Source organism: Carassius auratus, chromosome 50 (assembly GCF_003368295.1).
Source record: "Carassius auratus strain Wakin chromosome 50, ASM336829v1, whole genome shotgun sequence".
In the NCBI taxonomy this organism is placed as follows: domain Eukaryota; kingdom Metazoa; phylum Chordata; class Actinopteri; order Cypriniformes; family Cyprinidae; genus Carassius; species Carassius auratus.
Window position 1 is genome coordinate 13285250 of NC_039292.1, and position 12980 is coordinate 13298229.

Sequence of the window (12980 nt, forward strand, 5' to 3'; positions counted from 1 at the left end):
GTTATTTTTTTATTTATTTTTTTTCTTGTGTTTGGTCTCTTCTGTTATTACAGTTGAAGTGAATCATCTCAGATTTAAACTGTTTCAAGTCCTAGTAAGCTCCCTCAATCTCTCAGCAGATAATATGTATGTTGTAAAAGTGTCCATGGGTGTAGTATTAATAAACTCTGTGATCGTCAGGTAACCTACAACATTAGAACTACAGAACAACCTTTTATCAGTGTTTTTTCTGTAAATTATGTTTATGGAGTAGTGGCAATTAACAGTGCCCAAGAAATTTGAGATAAAAATAAATAAATAAATAAAAATAATAATAAAGTGATTGTATTTTGAACATGACATTTTTGACTCTTTGTATTTATTTTGGTTTCATGGTTTTGAAAACCTTTATACCTTTTTGAAGAAAATATTCTGCTTAATGGCTATTGTGGTGTTGTCACGCTGTCTAGTCTCTATTTCCCTGGGTGTCCACTAGTGGGCTCACTTCCCCTTAGGCACTTCACCGTAGGCACTAGAATTCCTCTAGTCTTATCCTGTCATCACAGTAATTGCACTCCTGTTAATTGCACCAGGTGCAGTCACTTAATTGTCATTAGCCTCCCTATAAATACCAGTCTTTTCCTGTTGTTTGTATGGAGTGCTTACCCTTCATATATCCAGCATTCTCGTTCCCCGAGATTCTTCCTGGTCTGCTCGACCTCCGAGTCCTCTCGTTTTCCGAGTTCCCTTTCCTGTCCCTGTTCTTTATTTGTTTATTTTTGGACTGTCTTTTTGGTTTTGACCTTGGATTGTTTTTGACTACAATTTGGATTACCCATCAATAAAGACATCTGCTATTGGATCTCTTTCTCTCCCTGTGTCTCTCTGGGTACACGATTGTCACAGAAGGACTCCATCACTGAGATCCAGCGGTATGTCTGTTGATATATTTCCTCCCCAGTCACAGAGCGGGAGAGGAACGGTTTCTAGGGTACCCGCCTGGTCGTGTTTCGTGGGACCAGGGGGGGTCGCTCAGGAATGAGTGGTCGAGAGTATGTCCGGCATCACTCTCCACTATGGCCTCCCGTCGACCCTGGGTTCGGGAGGAACGGATGGGATCCGCCGTCCCACCATTGTGGACTGAGAGGGGAAAGGAGGCGCAAGTCTGCCGAGCCAGCGCCGCTGCACAAGATGGCTGCCAGCCCAGCGCCGCTACGCAGAATGGCCGCTGACCCAGCGCCATTGCACAAGATGGCCGCCAACCCAACACCACGAGGCAAGATGGAAGTCAGCCCAATTCCACAGCGCAAGATGGCCTCCAGACCAGCGCCACCAGGCAAGATGGATGCCAGCCCAGCGCCACAGCACAATATGGCCGCCAGCCCAGAGCCACTGCGCAGAATGGCCGCCGGTCCAGCACCACTGCCCATGATGGCCGCAGGTCCAGTGACACTGCACAAGATGGCCGTCAGCCCAGCGCCACGAGGCAAGATGGACGCCAGCACAGTGCCACAGCACAAAGTGGTCACCAGCCCAGCACCACGATGCAAGATGGCCACCAGCTCAGCGCCAACGCCCAAGATGGCCGCTGAAACATTTTTGTATTATTTCTCCATGCTATCCAGAATCCTATAGATTCCCAGGAGTGTTCATGTCACGTCTGCTGATCCAGAGACCGTTCACATCACGTCTGCTGAGCCAACGCCACAGTACAAGATGGCCACCAACCCAGCGCAACGGCACAAGGTGGCCGCCAGCCCTGAGCCCCTGCAGAGGATGGCAGCTACAGTGGGCTTTCCTGAGTTGAGTCAGGTTCCCGTGGACCCTCCAGAGTCAAGTCAGACTCCTGTCGACCCTCTAGAGTCGAGTCAGGTTCCAGTTGACCCTCCATAGTCGAGTCAGTTTCCAGTTGACCCTTCAGAGTCGAGTCAGGTTCCCATTGACCCTCCAGAGTCGAGTCAGGTGCTCGTGGACCCTCCAGAGTCAGGGTTAGTCACCATTGACCTTCCAGAGTCAGGACTAGTCACCGTTGTCCTTCCAGAGTCAGGACTAGTCACGTTGACCTTCCAGAGTCAGGACTAGTCACCGTTAACCTTCCAGAGTCAAGGCTAGTCACCATGGACCTTCCAGAGTCAAGTCAAGTCACTGGTGAGCTTCAAGGACAGAATCAAGTCACTGGTGAGCTTCAAGGACAGAGTCAAGTCACCGGTGATCTTCAGGAACAAAGGCAAGTCACCATTGATCTTCATGGACAAATACAAGTCACCAATGATCTTCATGAACAAATACAAGTCACCAATGATCTTCATGAACAAATACAAGTCACCAATGATCTTCATGAGCAGAGTCAAGTCAGCATTGATCTTCTGGAATCCAGTAGAAACACCATGGGAGTACCAGAGTCTCGTAATTTCTCTGTGGAACAACCAGAGCCTCTCCACGTCTCTGATGAACTACCAGAGCCTCTCCACGTATCTGCTGAACTACGCTAAACTACTAAAGTCTCCCCTCAGCTCGGCTGATCTGGACATGGTCATGATACGACTTGGGACGATCATTGGAGACATGACTCTGGACGAACAGCTGTGCTGTGACGTGACTCTGGACGAACAGACATGATGTGGTGTGACTGTTTCTAAGTAACCTGCATTTATTGGTTCTTACTCTATAGTGACACCAATTGTATAGCAGTTTGCCTGAACATTGTAATTATTTTGCACTTAACTTGACTTCAATCACATGGCTTTCTCAACTTATTTTCGCATGTGTCCTGTGTGTGGCATATTATTTCTTCTGTGTGGTCACAACGAATGAAGTTCACGCGCGCAGCTTAGAGGCAATATTGGTTAGAAAATGTAGTTTTATACAAAACTGGCTGGATCATCAGTTTTGCTGTGTTGCGTATCCCCACCCATGCAGAGGTCACTACCAAAAAAAAAAAGATTCTTGCCATTGACTTTGTCAAAGTGCCCTAAACTTGAACTCTGCACAAATTTTGCATTGGGAAACACTTTTGGAACATCGAGAACTGTGAAACTTAATCAGTCTATATTTAATAAAATGTTTTATTGTTTGTTCAATGGGTTGTATTGTTATTTGATATATATATGTATATTCAAATCAACCAGCCCCCACAACATTCTTTCAAGTGGGCTAACAAAAAAACCCTTCAAAATTAGGGCCTTAAGCCAGTACACTCTATTGAATGATCAGCACATCTATCCCTCTCAGCAATGCTTAATATGGCCAATGATGCCTTTGTAGGCTGCCCAGTTAATAAAAACCAGATTCGTGATTATCATGTTGACCAATCTCAGATTCCCCACTGAACCTGTCGTTCTTCATCTAGGAGCCTTTGACCATGAATAAATAAACTGTTTTAGAGCGAACGTTTTTGGTTCTTAAGATAAGACCCTGGAAAAAGCCTCTGGAAGCTGAGGGGTTGAGTGACTGACAACATGAGGGATAATAATCCAGGTCTCTCAAAGCAGCATTGCTGGATGACAGTGTTCAGAGGCTCTGAAGTGAGTTAGGAAAGATTAAAGAAGTCAAAGCAATTCAGTGGGTATTAAGACCCTTATGGAATCCTCTGAAATCCTCCATCCTTTAAACAATAAGTGGAAACAGTTTATCGCAGACATTTTTCAGCCTTAATTCTTTCACATTGGAATAACTACAAGCTGAACTGATGGATGGACCTTAACCGTGATCTGGAATGAGTGTGGGACGTTTTTGATTTGGAGAATGATTGTCAGCCCATGTGTGCACAATACAAGAGGAAAAGTGTCCAAACAGATTACAACTGTTTTCACCACGATTACACTTTCTCTTAGGAATAAATTATGCAACCTGAAAGATTCATCATGATAGTCCAAACACAATTTCAGCAGTTTGTTTTAACAGGACTATGAAATTGACACTGATGATATCAATCTAACTTTTTCCTTCCAATCCACCTGACTGCTTTCTCAAAATGGCCGGTTTACCCAATCCAGTGAATTCCCAATGGAAAAAAATCAGCAGTCTTGACCTACATCTATTTTTCTGGTTGTGAGCAACATAATATTTATATACAACCATTTATGTAAAATGGGTTTCAAATGTCAATTATCAAAGTATGTATCACTTCTTGTACAATACGGAGTTATTCAACTGACCTTTCTGTTTCCAGACATGGTGTTTATATGAGCGTAATCCATAATGGATCTCTATTTGGAAAGCTGGCCAACTATTGGCTTTTGCTCCAGTCATCTCTTACTGGATGTTCTGCTGTTTTTTTCCTAGTTTTTATACAACCCCCCTTATACTGATATACAAAGTATACTGACATACAAAGTACCAAACGAATGGAAAAAGTATCGTGCTTGGTGGAAGTCACCAGATAACTCTATGTTCTCAGACAGTGAGTCAGCAGAGATGACTGAAGCCTTACACATATTTATAAATGCTTGGAATGGTTCTGTGAATCTGACATCAATTGTTTGGTGAGTAACGTCTAGCTACAGATCACAACAGACCTCACAACTGAGATAGTATTTGGAAAGCATAGCTGTCCAGGTAGACTTGGGTTTGTTTAACCTAACTGGGGTTTTGAGAGGACGACTACAGGCAACTGTTCTCCATTTATGTCTTTTATTCATCGGTTTCCCAGTCCTCTTATCTCCCCTTCTCCTGTTTATCTGTTTCTGTCTAAAAAATTTAATTTTTCTCTCTTTGTTTAGTATTTTGTTTAAAATATTAGAGTTTCCTTGAAGAATCAGCATTGTGATAAATCCAATTTTGCTTATTCACCTTTTTCTTGTTGTAAAAATGGGCAGCCATTTGTAAATTCTATAGGTCTGGCTTCTGCCTCCACTTCGTGTAATGATAGGACACAGGAGATTAGAGATCCAAGAGCATTGTGTTTATTGGGTAATCCAAAAATCTATATCCAAAAATCTATATCCAAAACAAGCAGGGGATCAAAACCATAAAAGCAGTCCAGAAACAAAACAAACATGAAACTAGAATCTACAAAGGAACGCGAGGAAACTGGGTGACGGAAAATAAGGACTCCTTGACACAGACAGAAAACAGACTGGTTTAAATAGATAGGATTATGACGATAAAAGTTAAGAAACCTGAGTGCAATTAACAGGTGTGCAATTACCGTGATGAAGGGACAATGCATTGTGGGAAATGTAGTGCCTGTGGTGAGGTGCCTATGGGAAAGTGAGACCACTAGTGGACACCCAGGCAAACACAGACCAGACACCCAGGGTTGAGTAAACTTTTTTATTTATATAGCACCTTACAGGCTACACAGTAGTTCAAAGGTGCTGTACATTAACAAGATAAAAACATAAAACATCCATATACTAAAATGCAAGGGGGTACAAATATGATCTCAAACGATCCTTAAAAACATTTCAGGTTAAGGAAGATCTAGCATCCAGTGGCAAATTATTCCATAGTCTTGGACCAGTGACGGAGAAAGCATGATAACCCTTCAAAACAGTTTATAAAGTATAATTTTCTTTTTTTTTTCTTTTTTGTGGAAATAGCATTTTTCATCCAGACTGAAAAGGAGGAGGTTGTTTGATGCAGAGTAAATAGGTAATGTAGAAATATACAAACATTGTTTCCCCCTACCCAAAATCCATGCCAGGAATGCAGAGTACAGTATGTGCTACATTTACACTGGTTGTTTGGTAAGAATGTGCACAAACACCAAAACAAGAAAACCAAACTAAAACTTTAGGATTACAAAACAATTCTGGGAATTCTCATGCTTCCCCATACTCAGTAATGTCCATGATCGGCTGTTGTGGGAATTACTCTGGGAATGAGTCATCAGTGAGTCACGACAGTAAGGGGGGTGATTCCAGACAACACATGTGTTCCTTCAGTCAGTTGAGTACCACACGGTTATATATCAGGACCAATCAAACTCAGTTGTATGTTTTTTATTAAGCTGAGTTTATCTAACCACATCTGTGTGGCTTGAATTGCATGCAGACAAAGTTGAGCGATTTTTTGGCAGGAAAGCACTGAATGAATGATTCAAATCATCTGAAAACCTGTGACCTGTTTGCACTTTTTTTCTTTCAAGGTTCAAGGTTTTTTATTTGTCAGTGCCACCACATGTGCAGATAAACAGAGAAATCGAAATATTGCGTCTCTTCTCTCTCATCAAGTGTTTACATCGTCAATGCACTATAGAAGTTTGTATAAAATAATATCATAATTTTCACAGTCAGTGCAATATAAACACATTACACCAATGGACCAGTCAGCTCACTTTGCTCCTACAGTTGGGCTCGTTGTTGGTTATGAGGCCCACTACAGATTAATGATGTGGTTGGTGGTGTGACTGGGTACACAATCGTGGGTCAACAGGGCAAAGACCGAGGGCCACTTTGAAGTGGTTAATTCTGTTCAAGTAATTGTCAGGTCATCTTAGTCAGTAAATTTAATTCAGGTAGTTTCCGAAAGTTAAAAACATGCCCCCTTTATCACCTGTTTCTGTGAAGGAGTCACGTATCGCTTTTCTCTGACTGGATTGATGGAGGTTTAAATTTCCTTGTTTTGTGGCCTTTTTTCTTAAGGTCCAGAATTCCCAATTCAGATCTGTCTGTTTGCTTGCTTTCTTTCTGTCTGTATTTCCCATCCATCCATACATCAGTTCTTTCTTTCTGTCTGTCTGCAAATTTATCCTTCTGTCTGTTTTTCTCTGTTTTGTCCATCTGTCTATTTTTCTCTCTTTGATCTTCTTGTCTATCCATCCTGTCTTCTCATCCATTCTTCAGATCTGTGAAGGTTTGTACCACATGTGGTTTATGTCATGAACCTGCATGGCATTAAACATGTCTTGTTGCATATTAAGTAGATTGCACACCACACATAAAGTATTACATTTAATTTCTGATCTCAGAGCTCTTTCTTACAATGAATTACAGCAAGTAAAGCAGACCTTCACTATCAAGCTCTCTTGGTTAGGTGTAATTAATCTCTAGGGCAACTGCCACCCAGTCTTATGTCTGTAGGAATGACAGTGCTACACATGAACCTCTGGTCTCATAAATTCCTTCGGAAAGCGTAAGAAAGCTTGTGGGAGGTTCATAGATCTAATGCCGATGCAGAACAAACAGTAAACATCGTAAAAGGAAGAATAAAGCAATAAAACCACACAACTGAATGGAAACTTGGTACAAACTTGCACTCTTTTGTGGTATCTTCAAAAAGTGTCAAGTGTTTTCTATTGTTGCACAAAAGCCTTTGAGTCTGAGTGCTTTGATATGTAGATATGAGATCACATAACTGAATCATATTATTTGTTTACTTGTTTACTTGCCGTTAACTGACTACGTATGTGCATAGCCCTCATGCTGGGTAGATTACTTACAAACTGTAATCTGTTACCGAATACATGTATACGAATAATGCAATCTATCAGGTTACACATTTTAGGTTACTAATCGGACTACTTTTTGGTTACTTATGGGCTACTTTTAGCTTGTTTATAACAGATTTGAATGGAATTATTTTGTGCCATATTTTGTGCCAGATTGATATAAAATACAAAAAGAATGGAATAGATTCTATGTTATAAACAACATGGAGTGAATTAAATATTACATTAAGTCCGAACTGAAAAGTGACTAATCTGATTATGAGCATTTTAAAATGTAATGTAATTACAAATACTGAATGTTTGGAATCTGATTCTGTAATCCAGATAGCTTTTTTTATTTTCAGATGAAATCTGTATAATTTACTGTACCAGACAGTACGACTGTGACTGCACATGCTTAGTCTTCACACAACTGTCCTCTCCAACCACAGAGATGAAGGCATAATGTAGGCCTCACACTCCCTTCCTCCCCGGTCAGATGTAAATCATATTTTCACCTTTCTGACTACAGGTCGCCATAGGAAAGACAACATTTCTGTGAAATGACATGGTGACACCAATTCCCAATAACATGTCTGTCAGTCAAAACCCAAGATGCTTTTACTGATAGAAGATCAGTATGGATTGACGCCAGACACAATCACCTCATCTGTATAAATACGTCTTTTAAGTTCTTGAGTCGGTCTGCCCATGACAGATGACACAAGTACGTTTAACCACTTCTCCGACTCCGACAGATGATAGAGGAATTGGCTGACCCAAAGGCTGCCTGACCCAAAGTGTTATAATTTTAGACTCGAGCCTCTCACATGGTCTGGAACAAGGACGGCATTTGGAAATAAACTTGGAATTTAGCTTAATTGTAGTTTACAGATTTAGGAGGGGCCAAGTGTGCAACTTCATTTTCTTGCATAAATAGAGTGTGAGTATAGGCCAGAGACATGGGGTTTGGAAGCCACAAAAGGACTTTGAAAAACTTCAGAGCCAGAAAGAACATCCAGACTTCTACTGTTTCAAAACATTTCGGCGTAAATGAAAACATTGGCTTCATAATGCATAGCACAGTTTAAAATTATACTTTAATGAATGAGGTAGAAACATTATTACTTTCAGAAAATGCACAACTACTTGTACAAAAATAATTTATTAATTTGGTAAACAAGGTTTTAAAAAGTCAAGTCATATTATGAATGTCCTGATACCACTTTTTCCAGAACGACTCCAACAGATACCTATACCTGTGTTTTCATAGCATTTGTAATTAAGAATAAATATATATTAGGTACAGAACCCCCCAAAAAATAAAATAATAATAATAATAATTTCTAATGGATTCAGAAGTTTCAAAACGAATGTTCTAAAGCAGAAGTTCTCTAGAAAAAAATTCCAACCACCCCTTTAAAGTCGTAAGATTGATGTTTAAAATAAATGTTTTTTATCGTGAATACAATTTGTTTGCATTATATTTATGATTTAGTTTTAATCCAAGTGATGCATGTGTGAAGTGAGCGAACAGCAATCAAGATCATGCATCACTAGTGCATGCACTCTCTCTCTCTCTCTCTCTCTCTCTCTCTCTCTCTCTCTCTCTCTCCTTTCTTATGATTAATTAACTTTAGTAACTTGTGCATTGTTTTACTGACTCTCTTTTGACATTTCCCTCCAAACTACACACTTTACAGTTTACCATCCTGCCATCATAAATTAAAAAAACTTCAAGAAGCTTTTTCCAATGAAGACAAAACAGATAAAACATCACAAAAAAGTGGTCCATACAGCATTTTCTCTACATTCCAGGTTTGTGCATGATAACAGACTGACATTTAAGGTGTTTACAGAAAATCAAGTGCTTTGCTGTAGCTTTCAAATAAAACTTTCGATGCACTGCATCAGGTTCGGCAACTGTGACATGCTCAAACATACTGCAGATGATCCTTGCATTTCTTGTGATCAAAGGTCATTGACACTTTACTTGGTTATTGTCATGTATTTGATCTGTAAATAATTTATATATAACAGAGATCTGTAATCTTTTCAATTTTTGGCAATCTTTGAGTTTGTGCTGCTGTTTTGTTTGCCAGAAAATCTCCCACTGATTAATGTAGGAAAATATTAATGTAATTTTTTTTTTTTTTCTGTTGTATAGAGACACTCATGCTCCTCCTTTTCTTTCGGATCTGGCCTGCAGATTGCAACAGATTGGACATCTGGAAAGCCGGCATGATTCCCAGGTGGGCTGATCCATCTGTCTGGCGTGGGTCTGATAAATAAAGATTATGTGTTTTACATTTATTTACATATTTTGTTCCGACCATGGCAAGTTCAAAGGATTTCATTTTATGACACAGACTGCAGCCACTAGGAATGAATGCTTCTTTCTTTTTCTTACATTTTCAATTAAAAAATATCTAATTATTAATTAAATGATTTATTCCTTTTTACTAGGTGTAGTTAAACATAATGGTAAAATAATATAGATTTTTTTACATAAAAAAGAAAAATGTAAAAAACATATATATACATAATAACATTAAGTCTAAAATACACTAGATCACATTTAAAATCTGAAAATCAAGAAACAAGCCTTCAGTTTAATTAAGCCTTTAATGGGACCATTTTTTCTCTAAAGCCTCGGGGATACAAAATGTTCCAAAGGTCTTAATAAAGACTAGAGATACAGTATGACAGAGCAGTAGCAGAGACTCTGTTGAAAGACAGTCGGTGACAGGACTGTTATTACTGTATTATTACCGTACTATTACTATGTATTAACATCCCACACATCACTGCCTGCAAAAAAAACCTTTTTATTGTGTCATTTAATGTTTACACATCTTAATCGAACATACATGTGAAATCATGTGGCATCGATGTACTCGATTCGTTTTATTTTTCAGAACAATCAAAAGTTTGCTTTCACGTCTTCACACTCTTAAGAAGAATCTGTCTCCCACATGACAGTTATGTTATCTGCTGTGATCCATCTTGTCTTCTAAGTTAGGTTTTGCGCTTGAGGAATGCACTGGCTGAAGTGAAAAATGTATATTAATAAGCTGTGCCCTGTTGGAGACCCTATTTCAGCAAAAAAATATGTCATGTCTAGTTATGGTGTCGCTGACTTGTCTATGAGAAAACAGGCTTCAAAGCAGCACATCAGCATCAAACTTAAGAAAACAGGCTTTCTGCTGGGCACATCATTCATGCACTTTTGTGGCTTGGGAAGAAAATAAAATGTGTGCTGTTTTAGGCGGGTGAAGAGGCTGGGAGAGCGTGTGTGTTCATGTTGACAGTCTGAGAACTCTTTAAATGAAGGCTGGAGGTTAAATGATTGTAACTTCAAGGACAGAGATTTGTGCTCACATGGGATTTGTGAGAAGTCTTCAGGGAATTCACTTAGAACTGCTCTATGATTGTGTGATGCTTATTTCCATTTTGGAGGGGGGGGGGGGTGTTTCTTGTGCTGAAAAATTTAGAAGTGATGTACATTTTTGTGTATCTCTTTGTTTTTTGTTTATTTAAATGGTGGTAATTCACTGCTCAGCTTTAGCTCATGCAACTCGATCAGGCCAGTCCCTCAACATAAATGATTGAAATTGGAAGATGACCTCTGTGACCCATAAAAGTTTGTTTCATACTGTAGATGTTTTGTTCATCATAATAAGCACAAATTTTGTAGCCTAAATAAAATAACATAAGGCTAAACTTAGGCTATAAACAAACTACCGTATTTTCCGGACTATAAGTCGCACTTTTTTTCATAGTTTGGCTGGTCCTGCGACTTATAGTCAGGTGCGACTTATTTATCAAAATTAATTTGACATGAACCGAGAGAAATGAACTAACAGAAAACATTACCGTCTACAGCCGTATTTTTGACCTGATGCGACTTATACTCAGGTGCGACTTATAGTGCGAAAAATACGGTACACCACAGTATAACATTTAATTTCCCAGACAACTTCTGTAGTCCCATTTTGACACTTGTAAACCGTTTTTTTTATTTTATTTATTATTTTAAAAGGGAAGTCGTGGCCTAGTGGCTAGAGAGTTTTGACTCCTAACCCTAAGGTTGTGGGTTCGAGTACTGGGCCTATACCAGGCATATACGACGACTGAGGTGCCCCTTGAGCAAGGCACCAAACCCCCATATGTTCCCGGGTCGTCGCAGCATAAATGATGCCCACTGCTCCGGGTGTGTGTTCACAGTGTGTGTGTCTGCACTTTGGATGGGTTTGATGCAGAACACGAATTCTGAGTATGGGTCACTATACTCGGCTGTATGTCACGCCACTTTCACAGTCACTTTCACAAGAAAAAGCTTTACATACAGTATCAGAATGGGCATTTACTAATTAATTTCATAGAATAAAACATGAAATGCAACTAATTTACAGGGTTTGGTCTACAAAAATATGTTATGACTGCAGCACTGTATTCTTCTTTCTTTCTAAATGAAAAAAAAAAAATGTATGTTGTTTACATGCACATTTTTAACAATTCTGCATAATAAGCCATCAATGCATGTGGTCAGATAAACAGCGTCATAAACAGCTTAAGTATAAACAGATCATTACAACTATATCTTTGCTCATTACCCCATGTCTCCCAACATGTAAACCGCTTAACCTGTGTTCTGTGGGTTTATTGATTGTGAATGTGATATTGAATGAGCACCATTATAAGGATGGGGTTTAAAATGCTTTGTTTTACATCACAAGTGGATTTCTCAGAGTTGGATACATGGAATTATTTGATGAGACATTACGACTTGGGAATAATCGGATTTTATAATATATATATATATATATATATATATATATATATATATATATATATATATATATATATATATATATATATATATATATATATATATATATATATACAATACTCTTGTAAGCACACTTGCAATGTCAGGTTATTGTTAAATGTTTAAGTTTATTTCAATAATCAGATTTTTTTGCTTGTTTTATTGGTGTGCATCTTAACATGGTTATTGTTACAGTGCTTAATTAATTATTGTTTTCCATATCAGATTTAATTTTGCCAGCAGGTTTTAATTCTAATAATTACTTAATTGCATCATAATGGGCACTTCTGCTCTCAGATCTGCTCTCAGATGAGTTCATATTGCCTTTAAAGCACCCCAGATTTCAGCAAACCAAACCTCACTATATCCTGCCTCTAAGTGGTTGATATGCACACAACTATGTTGGAGTTACAGAACTTTAACCTTTATCATTCCAGTCTTGTATAAACACCTTCAGAGGATTTTACTTATATTTCTGTCAACCTGGAGGCCTGAATTCTGAGCTGCTGTAGTTATTGACTCCTCCATTATATACACTCTCTTGAGGTTTAATCTGGTCATGCAGTATATGAGGGAAAACCCACCACTCCGTGTCATGCTGAGTGAGATATTTGTCTTTCACCTCTTAAAATACCACCCTTCCTCATCATCTTAAAGGTTATTGACAGGTCTCGAAGACTCTGGGGTGAGTGGAGGGGCATGGAGGGGGTGGGACCTCGATATTGAGTGACAGCCTACTGTTATTGCACTTACTGACAGATAGATCTTGTCATTCGTTCTGCTTGGAGGTCGAAATCC

At 39.1% G+C, this 12980-nt stretch overlaps 1 protein-coding gene across 4 annotated transcripts in view; it reads left to right on the plus strand.

The window, feature by feature from the left end:
• The window catches only part of LOC113067075 (uncharacterized), a 254208-nt gene that overhangs the window by 149060 nt on the left and 92168 nt on the right, over window positions 1–12980 (plus strand). For all 4 annotated transcript variants that reach the window (XM_026239302.1, XM_026239303.1, XM_026239305.1 and 1 more), the window contains one exon: window positions 9519–9603. The gene's annotated coding sequence lies outside the window, so the exon portion shown is untranslated. The remainder of the gene's footprint in view (window positions 1–9518; window positions 9604–12980) is intronic.